Source organism: Sciurus vulgaris (assembly GCF_902686455.1).
Source record: "Sciurus vulgaris genome assembly, chromosome: 10".
NCBI classification, from domain to species: domain Eukaryota; kingdom Metazoa; phylum Chordata; class Mammalia; order Rodentia; family Sciuridae; genus Sciurus; species Sciurus vulgaris.
In genome coordinates this window covers 85228212-85242112 of record NC_136470.1, presented here as the reverse complement: position 1 = coordinate 85242112, position 13901 = coordinate 85228212, and the positions used below count along the sequence as shown (strand labels likewise).

Here is a 13901-nt window from a genome sequence, read left to right as displayed (position 1 = left end):
TTCCGTGTGATAAATTTGTTCTGACAGTGCCTTACAAATTGCAGTGTTGGTCATAGTATAATAAAGATAAAGGATTTGGATTCCATTTCCACATTTGCAAAACAGTAGGCAGGTGGTGAATTGGTCAGCTTGTGTGAGTTGTACATATGTTGAACATTGTGGCAAGGCCAGCATCTTCTCCTTTTGTGGGTGTGTGTGTGGGTGTGTGGGTCTTAGAATGTTGTGGTTGGTGATTCTAGAATCTACTGACTGCTTGATTCTGTCCTGCCCTGTGCAAAGCACCAGAACCCCTGCCCCACCCTTGATGGCTCTGGAATATGTGTCACTTTAATAAAGGGCTGAGATTTCCTAGTTCACTGTATCGTACCGGGAGGATATTTGAATTTCTAGGCCTTTGTTTTTCTATGATAGTAAGAAGCTTAACTTTGGCTGTGTGTGATGAGGGTCAGCCAGACCAAGGCTTGCAAAATCCCTCTGTAAGTTGTCCCGAGCTCTGTGTATTTCTGGAGCATTTTTTTCTCCTTATTAATAGTGGCACAGGGACTTCTTAGGTTTAGACAAGACCCACTGGTTCAGAAGATGAAATGGAGCAGGGGAAGCCCATAGAGGGAAGTGACTTTCCAGGGGTCTTGGAGTGAGATCTGTGTCACAATATGTCCCATTCCATGCTTCAGTGTGAGCCTGATTTTCCCAGACCTAGGACTGGCAGAGGGAGTCAAAAATCTCCTCAGAAGGATGTCAACTCTCTGAATCCTTGAAGGGGTAGGAGAAGTCTCTTTGGTAAGTGTTCCTGCAGGTGCAGAGGCACCACTGCCTTCCTGTCCATGTCCAGCTGTACCTTGTTCCTTGGGTATTTGGGTTTTGAATGAGTCAACACACTTGTGACCTAGAGGACCCTGTGATATGCTGGAATTAGTCAGAAGGCAAAACTGCTCATCCTGCCCCTGGAACCTATTTACTCTGCCCAGACGAAAAACAACTTCTGTTCCTCAGTTTTCCTATTCATGGCAGTTATTTTCTCTTTTACTACTTCATGGCATTGGCATAGAAATCAAAAGAGAGAACATTTTTATTTTTGTAAATAATACTGCAGTATTTAGATTCCATGACTTTCTGTCATTTAAAATGGGCAACTGACTTCTTTGTCCCTCCCAAGTAAATGTATTGATATTAAAAAAAAAATGCAGTTGAGAACAGTTAGCAAGTGGGCCATTCTGTTTTTGCCTGCTGTCCGAGGTCCCTAATTTCAGCCTGCACAATTTCAAATAAATATTGAGGATAATTAGTGAGAGGGAGCTCAGGCAAATCAAAGCACTGGTTCAAGTATCTCAGGTTCCCACCAGCCTCACATCTACCTTGGCTTCCAATATTCACTTCTTCATAGACCTGGGGTTGGACCCTCCTTTTTTAATGCAACCCATGAAGACATGATTCTCCTAGAGACTTAACCACTGGTTCTAGAAGGTCACGATTTAAGAAACTGAGGTCTAGCAAGGTCGCACATTGAGGAAATGGCAAAAATCAAGACTAGAAGCCAACTCTTTGGATTCTCAATTCCCTGCTCTTTCTGACACATCACTCTTCCCTCCTGTCAGGTGAAGAGAGAAGCCAGATGGTTTGACAAATGGTTCTTGTTGCTGTCAAATCTGCCTTCTCTTTCTGCTCTGACAGACAGTTCTTACCTTCCCCTCCTTTTTTTTAAGCAGGGAGGAAGGGGTGTTGGATGGTAAGAGAGGGAGGGAGGTGGATAAAGGCAAAAAAAAAAAAAATCATCTTAGTGCCTGACTCTTTATGTGGTAGGGATGGCCAATAAGCTCTTGTTTCTCTGGCAAGAAGCAAAGCGAAGGCAATGAGTAATCGTCATCTTGAATTTAAAGCACATAGGGGCCTAGAAATGGCAGGTTGTATTAGGAGACAACATTGATTTCATATATATTCATCTTAAAAAAACATGTTTAAGATGCCATATCCATAAATACTAATAAGGCTGTCTGATTCCAATTTTCAGGTGAGATTAGCATTTTATTGAGTATTTTATCTGTCAGATTCAATACTCGATGTACCATCCTCCCAGGCTTATTAGCATAATTGCTGTGCTTAAGCAACAATAAAAAATTCAGCAGTAAAATAGCAGTTAGTACAGGCAATTTGTTATCAAAAGCTTTTACTTAAGGACAGCTCCAGCCTGCATTTATTAGCAAGTTAGGGTTATAATTTATTTTTATTTGGAAAAACAAAAGGAGGGAAAAAGATTTTGCTTTTTTTGTTTTGGAAATAATAGAGAAATTAGAAAGCATTGCCTCTCTGGAAAAACGTCCGCATCCCTTCTTCCTCTGCTGAAAGCGGACTGTGATGGGAATAGATTCCACTTGAGGCACGTTGGCTCAGACAAAAAGTCGCTTTCCTAGGCATTAGAATAAATGAGTGGTAATGTCCCTTTGTGTTTGTACAGACATTTCCAAAACAATTTCAGATCTCTCTTGTTGCTTAAATCTCACATCAGTTCTGTGAGTTCTCGTTTCTTAGAAATAGAAAAAAATGAGTTGAAATGACTTGTTCACGTGAGGCAGTTTAATGGCAGAGCTAGGCTGTAAGAACCAGTCTTCCTGTCTCCAGCCCCATCACCACATGGGGACCCTTAACACCTTTGTCCTCAACTCCTGGCGTGGGTACTTTCTCTTGCCCTGTGGTAGAGGGGTTTCATCCTGGTCTTTTCCCAGCAGCTCAAATACATACACCCATACCTACACCCACACATCTGTACACATGTATACGCTTATACACACACACACACATCTGTAGCCCACACGTTTATGCATGTATATATGTATATCCCCCCCCCCCCAACTTCATTATGTATCCTTGTATTTGTTTTTTTCCTTTAGTTTCTGGGTTGAAGCAGTTCTGCCACCGAATTTTCTCTTGACACCAAATGTCCTCTATCCTTTTGTCTTTAAAATCTCTTTCTCCCTAGTGACTGACTCAGAAAGTACTTGTGATTACCATCTGTGAAGGACCTGGTGCAATATAAATGATTTTATAAGTAATGTGTCAGTCTTTGTAGAGAAAACAGAGATAAGATTTTAAAATGTGGATAGTGGGAAGTCATTTTCCTTGAGAAATATATCAGAAATAAATAAGAACATTAAATGGAGACTTTTTAGTGTGTTTTAGACTTCAATTATGGGCAATAATTTTCAAATTGAAGATAAAAATTTGTGTGAAAATGGACAATTGAAGCTCCTAAAGTCTCAGAAGTTATTTTAGAATCAAATTTTTATTCTAAGGTAAGTTCAGTGAAAATTTTTGTAAACATTGACTCTGATCATCTCTGATATGCGAGTCTGTGTAGACCACTGAGAGATTTATAGGTTAAACTGGATTGGGTCCTAAGACTCAATTCACATTTAGACTGTTAGAGAGGATATTAATAATAAATTAATAATATGTTTTGCTTTTTGAGTGGCTATTATAGGATAGGAATTTTTCTTATGTAATTTAATTTCCATGTTTCACTCAATTATTCATTGAATAAACATTTGCACACCATTTGTTATATGCCAGTCACTGTTTGTTGTGTCTTAGATGCATTATCTCATTTAATTTTTATAAAACTCCTATGAATTAGCAGCAGTACCATTCTCATTGTTTAGATGAGGAAACTCAGGCACAGAGTAACTTGCCCAACTACAAAACTGGTAAGTAGTACAACTGCTCTGATACCCCCACTACCAGGCAAGACAAATGAGGGAACGGCTGGGTAAGTAGACAGATGGCGTAACGATGACTGGAGGAGGCCAGAACCTGTGCAGAACCTGGATGTTAAAGAGCACTGAGCTTGCAACTGTACAGATTTTCAAACCCCAGCATGCTCTTCTTAGTGTTTGTAAAAACCTCAGTAAATCACCTCTTAGAATTCCAGTGTCTTCCTTTGAACTGGGGATAATAAAATCTTTCTCTCAATGTCATTGTGAGAATAAATTTGAAAATGTGTGTGAGATCCTCCAAAAGGGCCTGATTTTGTGGGTGTCCAACCCATCTTGGAAATGCCTATGAATAGGCAGCTTATGTGTAGGTTAGGATCAGCCACCAAAGCACATTGCCTGTGTTTGGTATCCATGATACCAAATAATATCATATGACATTGACCAAACAACCTTTTCTCTTTGTGCCTCAATTTCCTCATCTGTAAGGTGGACTTACCTCATAGGATTATGGGAGAATTTAATAAGTTAAAATGTAGAAAGCATGCAGAATAGCACGAACCCTGGCCAGTGTTGTGTTGGCTCTTATTGTTCTATTCTACTCTAATGATGAGGAAGGACAGATGCAAAGTGAAGTTTAGGACCATGTAAGATCTCTGTCCATTCACTCAAGGACAGAGAACAAGAGGAGTTTTTGGTTTCTTTGCCTTTGGCCTGTCTTTATCTGCAGAAGGTAGTTGGGAGAGTAAACTTCAGCGGCTTAGAGTATGCAAGGGGAATGGATTGCACCTGCATTCTTGATTAACTCCCTGGGGAGAGGTGCCAGGTGGCTACCAAGGGTCAGTTTGCTGGTCAAAGATAGCCTTAGAGTGGTATTTTTTCTGTATCTTCCTAGCATGTTCTGTCTTTCCTCAGTCTGCATATGCCTGGTTCCTCTCTTCAAAGCCGTCTTCTATTTTTATCCTCTCAAGGAAGCATTTATATATTGGAGTTGCCTCTTCTTTGGACCCTTTCTGTAGCACCAGGAGGTGGGGGGGAGTTTTGGTATTCCACTTCTTCAAAGGTAATACACTTTAATTTATGTACTTCGCCCACTTTCAAAGAGTAGGAATACACTGAAGATACTTAGTTTTAAAGACATATTTACTGAGGTGAGTTCTAAAATGGAGAGATGCCACAGGATCTTGTGCTTTATTGGACTTACTGTCCTAAAACAGCTATTATCTTTACAAAGTATATGTGTGTGTGTGTGTGTGTGTGTGTGTGTGTATGGCTTTGTGGATTTTATTTTGGGGCATTTCTTTGGCCTATTTAAAATAGAAAGACAAAGGTAATCGTTTATGTCATTAAAAAAATGTCTTTATAGGGAAAGACATTAAGATGATTCCTTACATTGTGTATGGGGCTTTGTGGTTTTCAAAGCACTTGAATACATATTTTCTTCTGGGTGCCTTATAGCATCCCTGTGAGGTGAGCAAGGCAGGGCTGATCATTATTTCTCTTCCAGGGTTGTAAGTGTAGCAGACTGAGAGAGGTTCATTTCCGTAAAGTAATGATGGATGCAAACCTAGAACATTTGACTCTGGGGTGTTTTCTGCTTCGCCACCCTGATTTGAGTGTTATGAAGTTATTCTTAGCAATTGCTACCCAGGTTACACAGAATTGCAACTTATTTTTAAAATGCTTCCTTATATTTTCCTTCTTCAAGTAGATTGGTTAAAAACAGCTATAATTTGATGTTAACTTGTTTCTCCTAAAGTATAAACAGCAATGAATCTCTAGGCCTTTCTGTTAAATCAGCATGTGATTTTCAAAAATCACATGTCAAAGTATTTCCTGAAACTTGCTCTAATGAACAAGAGAGGTGAAGGCAAATTCCTTTTTTATTTTTTTTCATGAGGTAATTAGGAAACAGGATATGCAAACGTGCTATATGAATTTAAAGAGGAGCACTTGTACTGATGTAAAAACTGGATGGGCACATTGCAGAGGGTTTCATGCTGGTAGATTTTAAGTGAAAGAAGTTCTTATTAAGCATATTGATTATTTTTGGTTTGCATGAAAGACTAATGTGTTTCATAAGTTGGATCCAAGGGGGTCTATATCTCTACACACCAAAAAACAGAAACGCGACTCATATATCTAGTTCTTATTGCAATGTGCCTGTATCTGTGAGCCTGGGTGTGTCCTCAGAATACAGAACAGAGGAATGGAAGATGCTTTTGAACTCCTTAATGATGCGGAGTCTGCACTATGCTTGCTCGGGAGGTGGAAAGGATTGCATTTTCTTTGGTAAATGACTTTGAGTCCCTTGGACACATGGCACCAAATAAACCCAGTGCTGTGTTATTAGTGTCATATGCCAGAGTGTGGGTTAGATGACATGTGTTTTGGAAACCAATTTCCTTCCTTCTTTCTACATGGTCTCTTTGGTGGCAATGTCACAAAAAGCCTGCTTTAGAAGGAGGCAGCATGTGTTTCTGTACATGACCGTAGATGACCTTCTTGAGCCCTTGACTTTTCATCTTTCAAGTTTTCTTTTAAGTTCTACATCATCTGATGATGATGTTTGTGTGATCAATGCTGAAGATATTGATCAACTTGTATTTTTTCAGGACATTTTAGCAGTGGATTCTCTGTGCTCATTGGGAGTCTATGTACTGAGTACCTTTACCATGTAATATTTAGCTTCACCTTTAAAACAATGTTTAGAAACTGGTTTAATCAGTTTTTTTTTTTTTTTTCACTGTGATGAAAAGACCTGACAAGAAAAATTAAAGGAGGAAAAGCTTATTTGGCTTATGGTTTCAGAGGTCTTAGTCCATAGACAGCCAACTCTGTTGCATTGCTCTGGGTCTGTGGTGAGAAAGAACATCATAGTGGAAGGGTGTGGAGGAGGAAAGCAGCTCAGGACATGGTGATCAGGAAGCAGAGAGAACTCTGCTCACCACAGACAAAATATAAACCCAAAGTCAAGCCCCAGTGACCTACCTTCTCCATCCACACTCTATCTGCCTAGAGTTACTGCCCAGTTAATCCATATCAGTGGATTAATGCACTGATTTGGTTAAGGCTCTTATAACCCAATCATTTCACCTCTAAACTTTTTTTCATTGTCTCACAAATGAGCTTCTGGGGGACACCTCATATCTAAACCACACAGAAATGAAATCACTAATGTGGCAGGTGAGGTGCAGCAAATGGGTGATTCTCTTCTTTGAGTTTTCTAACACCCTCAATTGTGTTTAATAAACATTGACTTGATCCATGTGTCACTTGTGCTAGATTTTGAGGTCCTAGAGGGCACATGTATGTCATGTATTAATCACCAAGGTGGTACATGACACATAGTAGATGCTTATTGCTAAGTACTTGGGTTTCATGTCTTAAGAAGCTGAGAAGGTGGGTTTCCTGTACAGAGAGATGGCTGTGAATGATGCTCCTTCAGCACATGCTAAACTTGCCCACTCAGAGCTCTGTGGCCAAGGCTTGTCCCTGAGGGAGCCCACAATCTCTGTATACTACGTCAGTGAGAGATCTTTGTAAACTGAAACGATGTCCTTGTGGACCATCCTGATGAGCTTCAGGGGTGGAACGATTCTGCCATCTCCCACATTTGAGAAGTCCCGAGCACAGCCCTCCCCTCCCTCACATTTGTATGGGATAATCACGAATGGATCCTGGAATGGATAAGCCAAGGAAAGAGCTAAGTAACCTACTATGTTTTTGGTAGATGGGAAGTTGTTTTATTTTTTTAAAAGACTGCTTAATGGATGGGAAAAATGAGGTATATCCTTAAAATGGAATATTGTTCAGTAATAGGAAGGAGTAAAGTACTGATACAAGGTACAATATAGACAAACCTTGAAAACATTATGCTAAGTGAAAGAAGCTGGTCACAAAAGACCACATATTATGTGATTCCATTTATATGAAAAGTCCACAATAGGCCATTCTGTAAAGTCTATAGAGACAGAAAATAGATCGGTGGTTGCTGGGAGGGTTGGGGGGATGGGGAGTGATTGCTAATGGGTATGGGTTTCTTTTTGGGATGCTGAAAATGGTCTTAAATTAGATTGTGGTGATAGTTGTACAGCTTTGTGAATATATGAAAAAATGAACTTAGATTTTAAATTGGTGAATTGTATTGCATATCAATTATATCTTAACAAAACTGTTAGAAAAAAGCAGATTGCCCTTCAATTTACAGTTTTTGAAGGTTGCTTGAGGAAATCAAAATAGTATATGTTGCCAAGTTTTTAACTCATCTTGATTTGTTTTTGTCAAAGAAGTCATGTAGAGTTAACAATGATGAGCATGATTAAAGAAAAATTGATAATACAACCTGAACCACCAAACTTGAAATATATTTCCCCCTCACTTTATGCACAACCTTTTTAAGGAGCTTTAAAAATTTATACTTCCTGAAATGTTGATTGGTGAGATATCCGATAAGAAATAACAGGGTACTGACAGTCCTGATTGTATAAATAGGCGTTTGGGATTGTGTTCATGGTTTGCTTGTCAGCACAAGAGAAATGTGTGATTATGTTGAATGATGGTTAATTTCCTTATCCACCCATTTTAAAAATAAAGATATACGGCTGCAAGACAGGTGCCCAGAGAAAAAAGGAGATCTGCTTTGATAAGGAACTCTAGAGAGGAACTAGAAGGAACAAGCTCCTGTTTAGGAGGTGGCATTTGAGTCCTGGCCCAGTGGCTGGTGCCCCACAAAAGGTTTGTCATTTACTCTTGTTTTGGGTTTTAGTGTGGACAGCCTCTGCTCCCTTCCTTCAAGGTCATTGTTCTACCCTCTCTGACTAACTTATTGTGTCAACAGAGTTAAAAGACCAGCCAGTAGATGTGCATTGAGGCAGGAGGGGAGCTGTGCTTTCTAGCTTTGCATGTGAACAGTTCATACACAAACAGTTCGCTTTGATTAAGTATCCGGTGAAACCAATTCACATGAACTCCAATTAAACTTTAATGAACAAGTGGGTGTATTAATATCAGCTGAGTAATGTAGGCAGCACAGATTCCAGTAAGTGACTCACTTCTCTGAGCAGCTCATTCCCCATGCACGGTTAGAGTTACTAGAAAGCTTCCAGCTATATTTGAGTGGATCTGGTCTGGGCCTTGTAATTCTAGCAATCCTCGGGACTTGTTATTCATCTGGTGACAAAACCACAGTCATCCGGACCTCTGTTTTCAGAGCAAGGACTGGGGATGGGGAGACTTGTTTACATTGAACAATTGGGCCCTTTGTGGAACAGTGACCATTGGGACTTGCATTTTCTCCATCTTCCTGCTATCATTATTATTATTATTTTTAAGTGAGAATTCCTTTTTCTCTTTAAACCTAGAAGCAGTGCAGGTGAAGGTGGAATACTCAGTTTTGAAATGAACTCAGCCTCTCTGAGCCTCCCTTCCATCTTCTTCTGCTCACCTGCCTCAAGTGTCCAAGTCTCCATAACTACACCCCAAAACAGCAAGGTGTGCTTGGATTGATGGGCCTTTTTGGGCATGGACCCTGTTCTGTCTAGAGATTGATGTCTGTGCTTACTTCCTAGGAAAACATTTAACAACAGATAAGAAGTGTAATACTGTGAGTTTCAGATCTGGTATATAAGTTCTCATATTAACTTGGGCCAATGTGGGATGGATGGGAGGGAGGATTTGGAGATGAATGGGGCTCAGAGTCTCATAGACATTGACTTAAAAAGATCTGTGTAATTATATTGATAAAGACCAAAAGCTTGAAAGAGATAATGAGCTGTGAGGATTTCAGGAATGGAGAGATTCCAGAGGTTGGCTGCATATGAGAAGGCAGAGGTTAGGGTGGGCACAGGTAAGGGTTTGGAAATGTAGTTTCAGACCAATCCATGAGCATGAGTGAAAGTAGAATAGCACGGAGGTACCAGGGACAAGGGAGTAAATCTGCAGTGTGGTTAGAGCACAGGATACATGGGGCTTGAGAGCCTAATTGAAACTGAATTCAGCCTGTGCCTTGGCCACCAAGCCTCATTCCCAGTTCCATTTGCTGTTTTGATGCCTTGTCTTTTGCACTCATCTAGAAGCCAGTTGAAACAAATGCAGGAGCCAGTCAGATGGAGAGAATGTCTTGGTTGTTAATGGGCTTTGGGTCTCTTAGCTCAGCGGGCTTGCTAACAGAGCATCCTGAATCAGTTTACCCTCTTCCTCTTTAATAACTCCTCTCCCAGAAAGGGACTGTGCCTGTAAAATTCCCAGCTCGGAGGATCAGGGAGTATGGCTTCCAACAGGTAAATCCCAAAGCCTGGAAAGAAGGGATTGAATTGCACATACCCAGTTCCTTCTTTAAACTCAGTAATTGGGTAGCTCACTACCTCCTCTCCTGCAGTCAGGGGAGTAGAGGGAGGCCCACAGAAAGGGAAAAAGCAAGGGATGAAGGGGATCTTCTGCTAGTGCCAGGCCTCTCCTCAGCTCTCTCCAAATCTCAACATAGCTTCTTCAGGGGAAAAAGTGGAAGGCTGGAAGGGTAGAATAGGGCCAGCTTGTGGAAGTGAGGACAGTTTTTCGAGCAGGGAATGATGCAATTTAGTCTGCAATTCAGTCTGGTTAATCTACTTATGCAACTCCAATTGAAGGACGCACTTAGATAACTCAGACTTGAGTAAACAGATCTTGTGTAAGGCCATCAAGGCCCATGGTGCAAGAATCAGCTGCTCTCAGAAGTAACAACCACCCATCAGTGCCAAGCGTTCAACACAACTCATGAATATAAGGCTTTGTCTCCTTTGAAGATATCTCTTTAGAGAATGTTACAGGATAAAGAAATCCAAGGGAAAAAGGCATAATTTCCACAACAATACCATAGGTAGGAGTATCTAACTGAATAGATAAATTGATTTTGGGATTTTGGAGAAAGCAGAAGGAATTCTTGCAAATTGGAAGTTAAATAGATTAATGGTGCAAATTACAAACTATATGTTGCTTATGGAAAACAAAGGAATGCCTATTAGATTTTGAAAAATACGAATCAGTGATTTAATTAGCAATTAGTGATAAGTATCTCATTATTGAAGTTAACTTTATTGAACATGTGCCTAGGTCATTAATTAAATCTGTTGTTCCATTTTACAGATGAGAAAACAGTAAACAAGCTTAAAGATCATTATCCAAGGACACTTGAGTTAGCTTTCATTGGCCAGCTTAATCCTTAGTTTCATATTGGGGATTTCATATCCAAGTGAAACAGTAGAATTTATTTATAGAGATTCACAAGGCAACTGAATTAACTTAGTACTTAGTTAAACTAAGTACTAAGTTAAACTTAGTACTTAGTTAAACTCTCTACTTGATTTTGGCTGTAGAGATTAGGAATTTAGTAGCCTAAATGATGGATCATACACTGTTGACAAATTTTCTCTAATTCAGGATTTCTTTGGAGCTGTAACATTGTTTGAACAATATTTAAAATAAATTATAGAGGATAGGTCATCTGCTCTGACCTGCCTATTATCTTTTCTTCAGAATAATATGTTATATGGATTGATTGATGATTAGTCTTCCTGGGCTGAATCTCTCCCTTCAAACCCAAATCCTATCCAAATTTCCCAGTGTGCCTTACCCCAGGGCTCTTTCGTGGATCCTCTTTTCTAGAGATCTTCAACAGATCACACTGTTCTTCTCTGGGGGGCAGTTTTCTGTTTTCTAGTCCAGAGTGGACACTACTTCGCCATGCTGGGGCCACTCTGGTTCCCTCCCCTCATCTACCAAGAACACAGGCCACTGGCCACTTGGGACGCTGGCCTTGTCTCTCATGACTTTTTTTTACCTTTGTTTCTCTAAGTATCCATGCTGGTGATCGCCCTGTTGATCACTAGTTCTCACTTAAGTTCGTGGATACGATTCAGTTAGGGAGGTGTTACTGGAATTCAGTTGTATCCCTAAATCTTTGTTATGGACCTGTACGGTTACATATTGAAATCCTTCTCAGGATTTTGATGGGCACCCTTTCTCAAAATCTACCGATATCAATTTAGTTATGGTGTACAGTGCTTAGAGTGAAAGCTTTTTAAAAAATATAAAATCACTCCTAATGCATCCGTATCTGAAGGAGAAAGACGCTCAGGCCCCGGAAAGAGTGAGAAGGTCAAAAAACGGGTGTGGTCTCAGCTGGAGAGGAAGCTAGATGAGGTTGCAGGGAACTAAAGCTCAAATTCTGGCCATCTGCTTCTTTTATAACCCAGGCTAATTCCTATAATTATTATTTATTCCGCCCAGCAACACTTTCGTTGTTCTTACACGTATGTGCTGGGGTTCTGGTCTAGAAGTTTCCATGGGAGGAGGAGACCAAGGGCAGGAGTTCTTAGCCCAGCACACTGAAGGTGAGGATCATGAAGCCTTATCTTATTCTCTACACTTCTGTGTTTCCATAAAGACTCAACTTCTCTTTTTGCCCTCCAGGCTGTAAGTGTAGGCAGCCCTTTTCTGTATGGATTCTCTGTACAATTATTCTGATTCCCGCTTTAGTAATGCACCGGAGTTTGTTAAAATCAGTTAACTCTTTAGTAAAAATTCCAGAACAGACAGATGGTCAGGTTTACTCACTGACTGAAGAGGAAAGGGGCCAGTTTTCCTTCCCACAGTGTTGGGCCCACCCTGGGCTTTTTTGTGCTTACCGTGTAGAGACCTTGTTACAACTTTGCAGTCATATCTTCCTTATTTTAAAACTACAGAATTGATCTTACCCTCTTGCCGGGGAGCACAGCCTTAGTAAATTCTAATGGAAAAACCTGTCTGGTGAAGGGGACAGGAAAGCGTCACAGCAGTCCTGGTGAGTCATCCTGAGAGCAGCTCGATCTGAGCAGCGTGGCTTCCTCGATGCTGACTCTAACTCTCCTTCAGCGTGCGGTTGTCTCAAGCAGCTTTTGAATCTTTGTCTCTGATTCCCTTTCTAGGTCAGACTATGTCTTTTTAAAACACTGAGCCTGGACTTCCACTTGGTAGGTTGAACTGATCCTGTTAGGATAATAGACCTTAGGAATTCATGCAAATAGCAACACTAAGAATTTTTGAACTTCTTGAGCAGAGATGAGGTGCTAAGGGGTCCTGGAGAGCACCATGTGCAGGTTTGGCTTTTGAATAGGGTGTCAGAACTTAGGGTGGGAGGGAAGTGAAACAGTTTTGGTGCCCTTTGAGAAAAACCAAAGAATGAAACTCTTTCTCTGAGCAAAGTGAATGGACATTGTAAACAAGACAATAGGGAACTAGGAAACCTTGAGTCAGGCCTGCCTCTGTCACACTGTGTGTATGAGCTTGACTGCTCAGCCATTGATGGTAAGCATCATCAAACCCGTCACTCCGAACTGTTGAGTGGATCAATGAATTAATGCACATGGAAAACGCTTAGCAGACAGAAAAATATTTATTTATTATCTGAACCAGGGACTTATCTTTTCCCTAAAATAATAATAAAAAAAATTCTATCTTTTTCAACGACAAGCTATATTGAGTCATTGGAAAATAAAAATGCTCAAAAGTATGAAGAAAATTAAAACAGTCATGTTTAGGGAGGTGTTATTGTATTGGTATAGACCAGTACAGTTACAGGTCAGAGACACTGTGGTTCAAGTTAAAATATGCAACTATCTTTTTAAAGGAGAGTCATGTTTCATATATATATTTGGTTTTATTGTTTTCCTTATACATTGTCATATTTTAAACATCTTTCCATGTCATTGGACATTTTTAAAAATATAAATTGTAATCATCGTGCAATATTGCATTTTATATTTACATGCATTATAATATATTTGATTGCTGTTTCTATTATCAATTGATAACTGCTTACAAGAAGGGAATTGCTTTTTTTTTCTTTTTTACAGTAGAGGAATTTGAAGTATTTTATTTCATCCTAAATTACTATGTATTAGGCTGGAGTATAGGTCTTTAGTTAAGATCTCAGTCAGGTAAGTTACATGTATAGAGTAGTTAACTTAGAGACAGTTTTGACCATAGCAAAGCATTAACTCCAATCATTTTAATTAATATGATATTACTTAGTGAACTACTGAAAAATTATTTAGTCTCAAGAATATGCTATATTAGATGAGTTGCCTTATGCTTTCAGGAAGAATTTTTATTTTCTCTTTTTGGAAAGATGACTAGATTTGTTTTGCCCAATGGGTTCATTTTCTGTTGCTGGGCATATAT

The 13901-nt window shown here is 39.8% G+C and overlaps 1 protein-coding gene across 18 annotated transcripts in view; it reads left to right on the top strand.

The window, feature by feature from the left end:
• Window positions 1-13901, top strand: part of LPP (LIM domain containing preferred translocation partner in lipoma) — a 655110-nt gene that overhangs the window by 115426 nt on the left and 525783 nt on the right. The window contains exon 1 of one of the 18 annotated variants that reach the window (XM_079155223.1): window positions 11026-12073. The exons of the other annotated variants lie outside the window; for them this stretch is intronic. The gene's annotated coding sequence lies outside the window, so the exon portion shown is untranslated. Of the gene's footprint in view, window positions 1-11025; window positions 12074-13901 lie in introns of those variants that run through there. 18 annotated transcript variants of the gene reach the window in all.